The sequence below is a fragment of the Pleurodeles waltl genome, chromosome 3_1 (assembly GCF_031143425.1).
Source record: "Pleurodeles waltl isolate 20211129_DDA chromosome 3_1, aPleWal1.hap1.20221129, whole genome shotgun sequence".
Classification (NCBI taxonomy): domain Eukaryota; kingdom Metazoa; phylum Chordata; class Amphibia; order Caudata; family Salamandridae; genus Pleurodeles; species Pleurodeles waltl.
In genome coordinates this window covers 1,167,398,836-1,167,413,778 of record NC_090440.1, presented here as the reverse complement: position 1 = coordinate 1,167,413,778, position 14,943 = coordinate 1,167,398,836, and positions in this window count along the sequence as shown.

The window sequence follows — 14,943 nt, the reverse complement described above, 5'->3', positions numbered from 1 at the left end:
TTCCCCCAGATACTGCAGTATCATGTGGCGCAAGATGTCCTTATAAAGGTTGCGCAATTAATAGCAGATTTCGTGAAACAGGGAGTCTTGAAAGAAGTGATGAGCAGTCCATGTAATTCACCAATAATGGGACTGAGGAAGCCTTGTGGGAAGGTTCTGACTGTCCAAGATTTGAGGAAAATCAATGACATAGTGGTGAAATTTTGCCCGGTGGTGCCAAATCCGGCTGTGATTATGTTTCAGATTCCATGCGATGCAGAATGGTTCACTGTACTTGATCTGTCCCAAGCATTCTTTTCTGTGCCTCTTCATGAGGACAGTGAATTTCTCTTTAGTTTAAAATTCCTGGACAAGGTTTACAGTTGGTGTCGAATTCCTGAAGGGTTTTCGGAATCACCTTCCATATTCAGTCAGATACTGAAGAAGAATTTGGAGTCATTGGAGTTGCCTTTTCAATCGACTCTAGTGCAGTACATTGATGATTTGTTGATCGCATCCAAAACAAGGGATGAGTGCAAGTATGATTCGATTGCCTTACTGAATCATTTGGGGAAAAACGGGCACAAGGTGTCCCCAAAGAAATTGCAATATTGCCAGAAAGAGGTGAAGTACTTGGGTCATCAAACTGAGAAAGGGTAGAGAAAGTTATCCAGGGAAAGAGTGACTGCGCGGTTACAGATGAATCCCCCAATCACACGGAGAGATGTAAGGATGTTTCTAGGGATGGTGGGTTACTGTCGTCAGTGGATCCCGAATTTCTCAGTCATCTCCAAGCCATTGGTGAGACTGATGGTCAAAGAGGGGCCGGATGCCATAGTTTTGGGAGAGAAGGAAATGAAAGCGTTTACTGATTTAAGAGAGAGCATGTGCAGGGCTCCAGCTTTAGGAATGCCTGATTACATGAAGCCTTTTGTTCTGTTTTGTCATGAACGTGATGCATGTTCTTTGTCTGTCCTGACACAGGTCCATGAAGGTGTAAACCAACCAGTAGCATATTTTTTAGCTAGTTTGGACCCAGTTGCAGCAGCTTTACCAGGTTGTCTGCGTGCAGTAGCAGCAGTTGGACAAAGCCTCACCCAGTGTGAAGGCATAGTGATGGGACATCCTTTAATAGTCATGGTCCCTCACTCAGTTGAAATCCTGTTGACCCGTACTAAAACGCAGCACATGACAAATGCAAGATTGACTAAATATGAAACGATTATATTGGGGTCACCAAATGTAACATTAAAAAGATGTACAGTGCTGAACCCGGCAACTTTGCTTCCAAGTGAAAATACAGAGGTTGAAAATGTGTAAGACGTAGAACATGATTGTCTTGCGGTAACAGAGATGTGCACCAAACCAAGACCTGATATTAAGGATACCCAATTGGAGGAAAATAACCAAATTATCTTTGTCAATGACTCATGTTTTAGAGACTCAGTAGGAGTGCTGAGAGCCGGATATGCTGTATGCACGATTTCTGGTACCCTGGAAGCGTCCTGGCTTCAAGGAGTGTATTCCACTCAGGTAGCTGAACTGGTTGCTCTTACCAGAGCTTGCCATGTCTCTGCTCAAATTAGAGTGACTATCTATACTGATAGTCGATACGGATTCGGAATTGTCCACGATTTTGGCCAATTGTGGTCACAAAGGGGTTATTTGACGTCTTCTGGTTCGCCAGTGGAAATGGGGGGGGGGATAAAGGAATTGTTGCACACGATTCAGTTACCTCATGAAATAGCTGTGGTGAAATGTAGTGCACACCTGAATTCACAAGACTTTGTTTCAATGGGAAATGGATATGCGGATCAAGTTGCAAGGTTTTGCGCATTGAACTGTATATCGTTTAAGGATCAATGGGAATTTTTGCCTGAAAAGGAAAATGAGACATGCACAGGTTACACATTAAGGGTGATTGACACACTAGAAGAATTAAGATTGTTGCAGGGTCGTGCTAGCAAAGATGAGAAGCGTTCTTGGGTTAGGATGCAATGCGTACAAAGACAAGATGATTTGTGGGTTTCAGATGAGGGGAAAATGGTCTTGCCAAACAGTCTTTTGTCACAGTTTGAAAAGTTTTACCATGATTAAGCACATATTGGGCGGGATACCATGATCAGGTTTTCCAAGATTGACTGATTTAACTTGAAGTTCAGGCAAGCTGCAGGAGTGATTTGCCATAGGCGTGTCATCTGCCAACAGATGAATGCGGGGAAAGGAACAGTGGTGAATCTGAGCCACATTGGGAGAGCTGGAGGTCCATTTAGCAGAATGCAATTGGATTTTATTGAGATGCCTGTGTGTGGAGGTTTGAGATATGTGTTGGTGATCGTGTGTATCTTTAGCCATTGGATTGAAGCGTATCCTACACGTAGGAATGACAGCCTCACAGTAGCGAAGCTGCTGCTTAGGGAGTTGATACCACGTTTTGGTTTTCCGATCTCTTTAGAGTCAGATAGGGGAAGTCACTTCAACAACGAGGTGGTTAAGTTACTGCGTGCAGAGTTGAACATTGAGCAGAAGTTGCATTGTAGTTACAGCCCAGAAGCATCAGACCTAGTGGAACAGATGAATGGTACCCTGAAGGCGAGAATGGCGAAAATGTGTGCAGCCACGAATTTGAAATGGCCCGATGCATTGCCTTTGGTGTTAATGTCAATGAGAAATACACCTAACAAGAAAACAGAGCTGTCCCCTCATGAGATGCAGTGCCTACAAATGCTCATGTGAATATCACGGATGATATGGTGTTGGACTACTGCAAGGGTATGGCTGATGTGGTCCGCTCTTTTTCTGACCAGGTGGAAGCTACCATCCTGCGACCGATAAATGATCCAGGGCACAACCTGAGAGCTGGTGATTGGGTTGTCATCAAGAAACACGTAAGGAAGATCTGTTTGAAGCCACATTGGAAGGGACCATATCAGGTGATACTAACGACTACTACTGCTGTGAAATGTGTGGGAATTCTGAACTGGATCCATGCCAGTCACACAAAGAAGGTGACGTGTCCAACTAATGAGGAAGTTGAGTTGTTGAAAGTACCAACAGCAGACAAGGAAGTCTTAGGGCTGGAGAGCGATCAAAGGGGAACTGAGACAGAAGGAGAGCCCGTTGAGGACGGCTTGGTCACTCCAGTAAGAGACGAAGGAGGATATATCCAGAGGGGTGACGGTGAGCCTATCTCAGCTGAGGCTGCAGGAGAGCCAAATCAGAGGGAGGTTCTCCCAGAAGCAGGCGATTATGAGAATGAGCTAGGGCATTTGACTGGCCCAGAAAGCAAAGGAGTCGAGGTGGAAGAGAGTCAGAGTGTCCAAACTCCTCCTGAGCAGATTGCAGGTCCATCAAGAGAAAACACCATAGAGCCAAGAGAGGGTGAAGGGTTGACACAGGAAAGATCAAAGACCAGAGAGATACTGAAAGTAGAGAAGTCGCCAGAGTTGCAAGTGAAAAGGGGAGAAGTGGTTGTCGAAGATGCAATAGAGAAAGAAGTTGATACAACAAGGAGAGAAGATCTAAGGGAAGGAGAGTTGCAAGGTGATCGCAAGTTGAAATGAAAAAGAGTAGCAAACAGAAGGTACACAGGTCCTGAATGGGCGTATGCAACGACAGCTGAATGGCAACAAGAGTTCTTGGTATTTTGCTTTGATCGAGAGATTCCAGGTCAATACTTTGGCACCTGAGTCTAGCTAAAGAGACTGAGTTGGTGTTAAGATCGAATTAAAGCTGAAGATTGAGAAAATAGACTGAGAATTTACCGGATGAGACTATGAAAAATGAATTGACTTTTGAGAACTGATTTTGACAAGCTGCTAACCTGAATTGACAAGGATCCTGGGAGTGAAACTGAAAGCTGTAAATAAATGCTGAAGGAAGACTTTCGCTTGTTTTGACTTTGCTGCGAGAATAAAATCAATTGCTAAACATACAGAAACAACACTGGCAGACCGAAATGGCGAAAGAATTGCAATCTAATCAAAGCTTGAGCTACTACACATTCCAAAGTTACAGTGAAAATTAATAACAGGACTAACTGAGCAAACGATATTACATGCATTTAGGTTCACCAAAGAAAATATATCTGTTGTTATTTCATATAACAAACTTCATCAGTGAGCTCCTTAACCAACACCAAATTATAATAGCAAGTTCGGGCTTCAAGCAAAACAATTTAGTCAACACAAATTTAGAAAACATCTAACTATGGCTCTATCAAAATAGCGGTTGGTACCTAGAAACAAAAGCAAATAGACATAGAATTAATAACAGTGACAGTATACCTCTTCTCAAATGAATCGGCAAGCTAAAATAGTCTTCATCATCAGTACTCAGTCTAGTCAGTCAGGTATCAGGATACAGCATCAGAGTTCAGTAAAGGCAAAGCCTCTTTAAGCAGTAAAGTTAAGCACGTCGCTTTTCAAGACGGCTAAGAAAGTAATGGTCTTATGACAAAATAGAAAAATGGTCAAATGTGCTGTCTGCCCTCAGTGCAGTCTGGCTAAGTTAGATTTCCTAAAACTACTTCCCACTTACTAATTGGTTCAAGAATTGCATGTTCAACTTTGTCCAATAAAACTAAAACTTTAAATCTACATTTCTACTAGTACATGGTTCACATGTCGGTGATTAGCTCCTCTTTTCCCGCTCCCGTCATTCAACTCGTCAGGTAACAATGTTGTTGCAGCTTATACTCCAGCCAGTATGGTCTTTGTCTTCTCCTGGGAAGGTAGGTGTCACAACATTACATCAAACATTGTTGCCTTAGCAAGTATAGCATTTTCTAGCAAACAGTTCTCATGAGAAAGATTTCAGCTACGAGCACATGAACAGTACAGTGGAAAATCACAATTTAGTTCTCTATGAGGCCATTTTATTAAACGTCTAAGAAATGTAGCTTGACGTGAGGCCATGCAACTAGTCCAAGACCTCGCTAAGTTAAGGCCTACACTTAATAAGGTTAATACAAAATGCATAACCCTTAATATGACATATTACTACATTTATCAAACATAAGCTCATCATTTCATATTAATAAGACATTAATAAGTCCAATTTGTGAACATTGGTGCCAGTTAGGTGGGTGCACCTTCAAATGCGTGCATTATTTTTCTCTAAGTTAATACAAATCTCTACGCAAATTCAGCACTTCAAAATACAAGGATATTCTGTATTAAAATCAGCCTTAACAATTTCTTCTCTGATGACTAAATATGTCTTCACACCAAATTTCCACACACAAATCATAGCTTCGATAAAATTCTGTCATCTCTAACCCTTCAAATTTCCCTTCCAAAAAATGACGCACATGGTGGGATTTTGACGTCCGCGAGGTCGGGCGTCAAAGTATAAATATGGGGCAGGGTTTGCGCCGAATGTGCGTCAAAATTTTTGACGCACATTTGGCGCAAGCAGAGTATAAATATGCCCCTAATCGTCAAACTTCCTAACTGTTATCAGGAATAAATGAGCAGCAATGCCTAGAAATAAGCATTTTGCAAACTCCACCATCCTTGCTAAACAAATGTCTAACGCAAGGTGGTTCTGAAGAGTCATAGCTCTTTCAGCAGCCAATTCAGTATCTATCAGGAGTATGGCTCCTGAAATATTTGTCAGCATATTATTCACAATAGTAGACAACTTTCTAATCTTTGTCGAATTCAGAACAACTCCTACTGAAGGAATTATTGCTCAAAATGTATCTCCCACTATACCAGAAGGGGATTATTTCCTCTCTCTAGTGTGATGTAATTCAGTCATTTTTGGAAATTTCTTTACGTCGTCTAGTTCGAAAATCTTTGGGGAAACTATCCCCAAATAACATGTGCCATACCATCTTCTTGGAAGATGGTAATAAGCATTAAGTCCACAGATGTAATATATATGCCATGAATCGCTGGATCCTGTCCATTCAACATAAATAAAGTGTCAGTGCGAGATTGAGATCTATACTCACAAAGCTTCCCTACGTGTTGCTCATCTAAAGTTAATTTCCCCTGTGTTGTTATTGCACTATAAGCATAATAATTTCTAAAATACCTTTTCTCTAAGCCTTTTTCTAATTTGTCCTTCAATGCCTTTCTCCTGTCACCTGTGTGATCTAAGAAGCTCTTTTCTAAAGGTGTAAGCAAGCATGTCAAGTTGTTACCGGGTGCATAAGTTGTGCCAAAAGTTAATGTAGGCTCAAAGAAACCTCTAACTAATATTATGTCATTACCCTTTGCTATTCTACTCAAGTATCTAATTATGGAGACAAACGAAAACACTATGTTGTGATTGAAGTAAAATTATTGATCCTGGTTTTAGAGTCTTGTTAGTAACAGACTACAACTTATTACATAAGTAAGGGTCAAACTATGATAGGTAACTCCTTCTTCGACTGATGAAGGAATCTGCGTACACACAAAACAATCCTTTGCACCCATCATCTCAACATACTCACTCAGCAAGAAAGTTCCCCTTGTGTATCAACTACATGAAAATACTTCTCATAAAAACCTAAACTTCTCTATTGTTGTTAATGCAGTAGTTGTCTCTAAAGCTGAAGTATGGTTGGCTTTACTCTTGTCAAGAACCATCATACCCAAAATCAATATCAAACACAATATCACACACACAATTGCCAAACCAGCAGTCATGTATTTACTGCACCTGTTCTTCCTACTCTGTTGGCTAATGTTACCCATGATCTGTAAAGAATCGGAAAGTGTAAGAGAAAATGTAGGTTATGCAGTAAAAATCAGAAACAAAAATCTTCTTTGAGCAGTTATTTGCAGCTTTCAATCTCACTTCCAGGATCCTTTTTCTTAAAAATCGGTAAGCTTGTCAAAAATCACTTTAGCAGCTTGTCAAATTAGGTTATTTTGTCAAATCAGGTTATCAAAGTATTTTCTGGTTACTTTCAACAGTTTCTTTTCTCTTTGCACTTTCTCAGATTTGTCTCAACAGTTCAGTTCATTACTCTCCTTCAAGTGCCAAAATATTGACCTGGAACGTCTTGATCAAAACAAAAAGACAAAAACTCTCTTTGCCATTCACTTGTAGTTGCATATGCCCATTCAGGACCTGCGTACCTTTGACTTGCTATTCTCTTCCATATTAACTTTCGATCTCCATTCAATTCTCCTTCACTTAGATCTTCTCTCCTTGTCGTATCTACTTCTTCCTGGATTGTTGTCACAACAACTGCTTCCTTTCTCTTTGCTTGTGACTCTGGCCACTTATCTCCTTTCAATGGACACTTTGTCAATGCTCTTTTCAGTGTTGAACTTGAAACCTCTTCTTGCTCTGCAGGATTGCCTCTTGACGGACCTGCAACCGGTTCAGGAGGAGTCCAATCACATTCGCTATGCTCCACCTCAACTCCTTCCCCCTCGGGGTCTGGTTTCTGCGCTGTCTGTCTCTCAAATTCGTCTATTTCTGGGAAAGCCCTCCTCTGACCAGACTCTCTTGCTGCCTCAATTGAGATTGGCTCACTGTCATCCTCCTGGAGGTCTTCTCCCTTGTCTCTCACAGGAGTGACTGAACCATCCTCAATGGGCTCAGATCCGGTTTCAGTATCTCTTTCTTCCCTTTCCGGCCCTGAGGCTTGTTTGGTCATTGTTGGCACTCTCAACAACTCCTCTTCATCATCCAAAGGACATGCCTTTTACTTTGTTTGGGTTGCATGGATCCAGTTCGGAACTCCAGTGCACTTCACAGCTGTGGTAGTAACCAGAACTAGCTGGAACAGGTTTTTCCGTGAGGCTCCAAACACATTTTCCTCACGTGTTTCCGGAGCACAATCCAATCACCGGCTCCAGGTTGTACCCTGGATTATGGATCGGTGAGAAAGAGCAAACCACATCAACCAGACCTTTTTCAGTAGTCCAACACCAAATCATCTGTAATGTTCACAAGCTCATTCACAGGCACCGCTTGGTAACTTCATTGCTTGGTCCATGAGGATTTCGTGCAGTGACAATCCTGTCTTCCTGTCGGGTGTGTTTCTCATCGTCATCAGAGCTAAAGGTAGTGTGTCAGGCCATTTCAGATTTGTGGACCCACACATCTTTGCCACTCTTGATTTCAAGGTACATTCACCTGCTTCACTAGTCTTGATGCTTCCGGGCGGTAATTACAATGCAATTTCTGCCCATTCTTCAATACTGCACACAGTAATTTGATTACTTCGTTGTTGAAGTGGCTTCCCCTATCTGATTCTAAAAAGATTGGAAACCCAAAATGTGGTATCAGTTCCCTAAACAGTAATTTTGCTACTGCAAGGCTGCCATTTCTTCGTGTAGGGTACGCTACAGTTCAGTGACTGAAAATGTAGACAATCACCAACACATATCTCAAACCTCCACAAACAGGCATCTCAATAAAATCCATTTGCATTCTTCTGAATGGACCTGCTGCTCTTCCACTGTGGCTCAAATTAACCACTGTACCTTTTCCTGCGTTAATTTGCTGACAAATAACACAACAATGGCAAACTGCTTCAGCAACTTGTCTAAACCTTGGATTGAACCAATTATGCTTCATCAGGCGAATCATGGCATCCCTCCCAACATGTGCTTGACCATGATTATATCTAGCCATTTGTGACAACAGACTATTTGGCAAAAACAATTGTCCCTCTTCTGAAGCCCACAATTCGTCCTGTCTCTGTGCACATTTCATTTTGCTCCATGATCGTTTTTCCTCCTTGTCAACATTATTCTGCAGTGTTTTCAATTCTTCCAATGTATCTATCACATGTAATGCAAAACTTGGACATATTTCATCTTCTTCAGGTAGGAATTCCCACTTATCAATGAATGATATACAGTTCAACGCGCAAAACTCTGCGACTTGATCCGCATATGCATTTCCCATTGACACAAAATCATGCAATTTCAGATGTGCACTGCATTTCACCACGGCAAACTTTTCACACATTTGGATAGAATGCAACAATTCTTTAATTCTCACTGGTGAACCAGAAGAGGTCATGAAACCTCTCTGTGACCACAACTGGCCAAAGTCATGGACTATTCCAAATCCATACTGGCTATCCTTATAGATGGTAACTTTTAGCTGAGCAGAAACATGGCACGCTCTAGTAAGGGGTACCAGTTCTGCAACTTGTGCAGAATGTGCTCCTCGAAGCCAGGAAGCTTTCAGGATACCAGTAATTATGCATACAGCATATCCTGCTCTCAGTGTCCCTGTTTTGTCCCTTAGACAAGAAGAATCGACAAAGATAATTTAGTAATTTTCTTCCGATCGAGTGTCTCTAATATCAGGTCTCAATTTCGTGCACAAATCAGTTACTTTGAGACAATCGTGCTCAATGTCTTCCAATTTTTCAACTTCAACATTTTCATTTGGAATTAAAGTTGCCAGGTTCAGCACTGTACATCTTTTCAAAGACACATTTGGTGACCATAAAATACTTGTCTCATAGCGTGTCAATCTTGCACCAGTCAGGTATTGGGTTTTTGTGTGGTTAAGTAAAACTTCAACTGTGTGAGGGACCATTATTATTGGGAGTGTCCCATCACAATGCCTTCACACTGTGTAAGGGTCTGTTCAACTGCTGCAACTGAATGCAAACATCCTGGTAAAGCTGCTGCAACTGGGTTCCAAGTAGCTGAAAATATGCTCTTGGGCAATTTACACCTCATGGACTTGTGTCAAGACAGACAAAGAGCATGCATCATGCTCATGACGAAACAACGTGAAGGACTTAGTGTAGTCAGGCATACCCAAAGCCGGAGCTTTGCACAGTCTCTCTCTCAATTCAGTAAACGCTTTCATGCAAGCCTGGTCTAATACTATGGGGTCCGTAACCACTTTGTGAGTCAGCTTCTGTAAAGGCTTGGAAAAGACTGAAAAATTAGGAATAAATTATCATCCCTACAAACATCTTAACATCTCTCTGAGTGGCTAGTGGACTCATCAGTAAAATTATTGTGACCCTCTCTCAGGATATTTTTCTTGATCTCTTCTCAATCTGGTGACCCAAATATTTCACCTCTTTCAGACAGTTTTGTCATTTGAGTGGTGACCATTCTTTCCCAAATAGTTCAGTAAGGCAATCGTGTCATACTTGCACTCATCCCTCGTTTTGGATGCAATCAATAGGTCATCAGTGTACTGTACCAGTGTCGATTGGAAAGGCAATTCCAAGGACTCCAATTTTTTTTTCAAGATCTTATTGAATATGGAAGGTGACTCTGAAAACCCTTGAGGAATTCAACACAACCAGTAAACTCTGTCTAAAAATTTGAAAGAAAAGAGAAATTGGCTGTCCTCATGATGAGGCACAGAAAAGAAGGCTTGTGACAAGCCTATGACAGTGAACCACTCAGCATCACATGGAATCTAAAACATAATCACAGCTGGATTTGGCACCACGGGCAACATTTGATCACAATGTCATTTATTTTTATCAACAAAACCCCTTGTTTCATAAATTATACGATTATTTGAGCAACCTTTATAAGAACATCCTGTGGCATGTGGTACTGGCGAATCTGAGGAAAAATTGCATTCGGCTTTACAGGAACTTTAACTGGCTCAACTCCCTTTATCAGACCTATCTCTTTCCCTGTAAAATCCCACACTTTAACCGTTCCCTGTAAGTCAGGAGGAAGCTCCCTTTCTGTGAACATTGGAAAGAAATTAATCAGGGGGTACTTTTCATTTATTGTTTCACACACGGTTTTTGGAGTAGTCCTCATCATCACTATTCGTCTGTATCTTGATTCCACCATTGGAACAAGTAATCGAGCACCTGGTTTTACACAGCAAGTCTCTTCCCAGTAAGGATACTGGACTTGAATCACAGACTACGCATTTGTGCAATCCTTCAAAGTTGCACATTTTAACCTGAGCTGGTTCTGTAATTGTAATGATCAAATACTGATTTGCAAATCGTACAATCTGGACTGCTTTTCCTGAAAGGGGCAAATATGGAACTTCTGCAGATCTCGCTGTTGAATGTGTAGCTCCTATGTCATCTAAGAATTAAACCTTGTGACCCATGAATTTTCCCTTCACATAATGACCATTCTGATCTACTTCCAAAGAAGCTGCAAGCGCACATTCCTCTTCATCCGAACTCTCGCTCACCAAATCATCGTTTATTCCAATCTCACTGTGTAATGGGAATTGGTGCACTATGTTATTACTTTGGTTGGACCTCTGACATGTGACCTATTGAGGAAGCATCACCTGCTGCTGTTACATTGGGGCTTGAGGCACTTGAATTTGCTGTCTTGGTACCATCAGAACCTGGTGTTGCATTAGCTGCAGCTGTGTCATTTTACACATGGCATTTGTACCTGCTGCATGGGGTGAAAATTCTGTATTTAATTCATATTATTTTGAAAATTCAGATTATGACCCCTCGTTCTAGGTCCTCTCATGTTTTGAAATAAATTGAACGACACCTTCCTGCACCATCATCGGACAGTGCCGCTTTAAATGTCCGACCGCTCCGCAAGCGTGATAAGGCAATACTCTCTTCATTACCTGCACATCATTCTGAACCACTACAGTAATCAAATCAGGACTGCGGTTTACATGACCTTGCGGTCTCTACCTCTCATCTGATTTTGAAATGCCAAATTTCCCTGCTGCTGCTGTTGCTGGGGAAAATGTCCCTGCATCCCTCTTTGGGCGGCTTTAATCTACATCACCATAGCCTTTTCCTTCAACTTTCTCTGCTTAAACTCAATCTCGTCACTACTGTACTTAGCATACTGCAGCACCTCATCAATTGGCTTTGCTTGCCAGCAAATCAAATGACTCTTAATCATCTGGCTAATTTCAGGTCTCAATCCTTCCACAAATCTGAACACAAAATGAATCATGTCTTTCGGCTTAATTGTCTCTGTACCACTGTAATGCTTGAATGCCTGAAACAATCTCTCATAGTACGCATGTATCGACTCTTTAGCTTCTTAAACCGTCCTCTCTATTTTCTGCCAGTCAATGTTTTGGGGCGAAATTCACGTTTTCAAGAATTCAATCACTTTATAGTAATATTTCATTACTTTAGGAGACAGCGCACCTGTAACTTGATCTCTCTCTGGTTCTTTTGTTAGCCAATCTATACTCCTCTTACACTCCATCCACAGATCAGCTGGAACTCCTGTCTCTAAAAGAGTGTTCAAGTCTTCCTAAAGGCACTTTGCAAGTTTCAGGAACCTGTCTGCCTGCTGATACTATTCTACTGGCTTCTCTCTCAACCTTAGATAATCATATGTAAATGACAGAATGACACGTCTGCTCCAAGGGACATTGACAAAATTTCCTCCTGGAATCTCTCTCATTGGTAACATTTTCACTGGATCTTTGTCTTGCTGCACATTGGCAGTCAGCTCCACAGAATCCCTTTTCCTTTTATCTCTTTTCTTTGTCCATCTGCCTTCCCATTTGTCTAATGCTCCCCAAGTCTGAACAATTTGGAGTAACTCCCTAAGGTGTGCCTTCATTCCGGCAGATCTCATGTGTTCAAAGTCTTTTGCGTCAAAATCTAACCTGTAACTCCTTTTCAAATACTTTGTTTTCTCTATTTCTATACCATACTTCTCTGCCAGGTCTGCTAGCTTTTGATGCACATTGCTCACTTCCCTCGTAATTTTCAGGCACGGATATCTCGACTCTGCTTCTGTGAAGGACTCTAATCTGTTCACACCCATAGTGCCTTCTATGAGCTCACCTGCTTCCATTCCTAGTCTTGTATAGTTCAAGTACTCCTCTCCCTTAGGAGAACTCTGCGGGGTATTCCTGCTTGTCTAACCATTCAGTCAACTACTGAGCTGTCAAACCTTGCAACAAAATGTTATTAGCCTGGGCATGTGTCACTTGTTGTACAACTGTTTTCGGGATTGCGGTGTCAGTAATTTCAGGCTCTGACTAACATTCAACCCTATCGTAGTATCCGGAGGAACTCCGAATGGACTAAGGTCTAGCAAGGATCTCGATCTGTCAAAGGTCTGTCCCACAGGAGAGACTACTCAGATATTCTCATTAAGTCTTCCCCTCATTGGACTCTGACTCAGGACTCCCCGTCCATCTGCACTGGGTTTCTCTTGTGCAAACAAAGGTACAATTGCGCCAATGGTGACTGGTACGGATACAGCATCTAGACTTGGTCTAACATTCAGGTTCTATGGGAGAGTAACTCCCGCATTCTAGTTCATCAGTACAGACATATATGACTGTGTCCCTGTTATCGGCGTGTACTTCGGCATTGTTTGTGACTGCACTTAAGGCAGTAAAAGTGGAGTTTGCTCTGTCTGAACCAACATTGGTCTCTGGAAAGCCTGTCCCGTTCTCAGTATTGGGTTTGTGGCAATTTCCACAATGGGGACATCAGATTACATTCTCTGGACATTCGACTGAGGCACCTGAGTTTGTACTACTGGAGTAGTAGGTGCATTAAGACTGCTCTGCATCTGGCTTTGTGTTGGGCTAGGATTAACCTGCACCGGACTCCTGGCCACATTAACATGTGTCAGAGTTGAAGGATTTACACTAGTGCTCGGACCACTCTCGTGTACTGCATATGGAGGTGGATGATTTCTCAATAACTGCAAAATAAACTCCTCATCGTCTGACTCTTCCTCATATGCCAATGGTCCCTTTAACTCCTTTTGCCTTCGCTCCCTACTCTCAGATGGGCTCCTGTTTGTTTTCCTGGTAGCTTTCCTTCCTTCTCTCTCACTGTCCTGTGTAATCGCAGGAAACAACTTAATTCCCTGTAAAGTCTCGGTCTCCCAAAACCTCTGATCACTGTCCCATCTAGCCTCTGCTAGTGTCTTTTCGGCCTTTCTCATTCTCCTCTCAAATTTCTGTTGCTATTGTTGTCTAGCTACTAATTCCCAGATCGCTAATGCCTTGAACTGTGTTGGCCTCGGAGGGGGCTTCAGATCACACAGCACCCTCCTCAGATGTTCTAGGCTCCTCAAATTAAAAGTTCTGTTTGCCGGAAACGCTAGGCTCCATCCTTCTCTGTCACTTTACACCACTGTTTCAACCAAACACATGGCGCTATGCCCTTTTCTTCGATTACAATATAGGCTGGTGTACCTTCTGGTGGTGCAATATCCCTCTTCATCTTTTCGATCTTTATGTTATTCAAAATCAAATCAGGAGGTGACTTTTAATCCCAGAATTCGCTTCACCCACCTTCTCAACCAATTGCGCTTCACGGATGGCTGCCAATCTGTGCGCGACTCTTCTCACTAACCAACCACTCCCAGTGCGGCTCCAATGATGTCACACTCACACGTACTGCAGCTGACAAACTCTTGCGGCTTATCCTCCAAAACTCAGATTCACACGAAACTAATGCGAAATTATTCTGAGCACTAAACAAAATCAAAACCTAATTTGTGCATTTACTACAGGTAAGTTAACAGAATCGCTTCAGAAACTTTATGGATTTTTCACTGACGGCTTTCTCTCTAGCACCTACTCCTTCTTTCTCAGTTTCCCTGATTCGCTAGCAAAATTTGACCCGCAAATTTTACTCTCAGCTGATCAGTGGGTCTGTCCTGGTGCACATAGGACTCGCCAGATCTCAGTCTAAATTTTCTTGCACTCACTTTCACTCACACTCTGACTTGTCAACCACGCCCAAACAACCTATTAAACCAGACAAATTACAACAAAAAACAAGTGTCTCATACACTTTTCAATATGCTCCGGAGTCTGAGACCATGCAGGGTCCGCACGTCAACAACCACGTGGGCAATTTCTTTTAGCACAAAGCGCCACACACATGTGAAGTTTGACGACTTCCCTACTCTCACACTTTGGAGTATGCACACTCCTTCTATAACTTAATTTGGAGGATGAAAACACCTTCACAAACGTCACAATTCACCTGCGATTTGCATAAGCTGTGCAAGCGCAAATCCTACTTCATTCACACCATCACTAGAACGCCAAGAACATCCTCAAACAGCCATTGGCATGCCC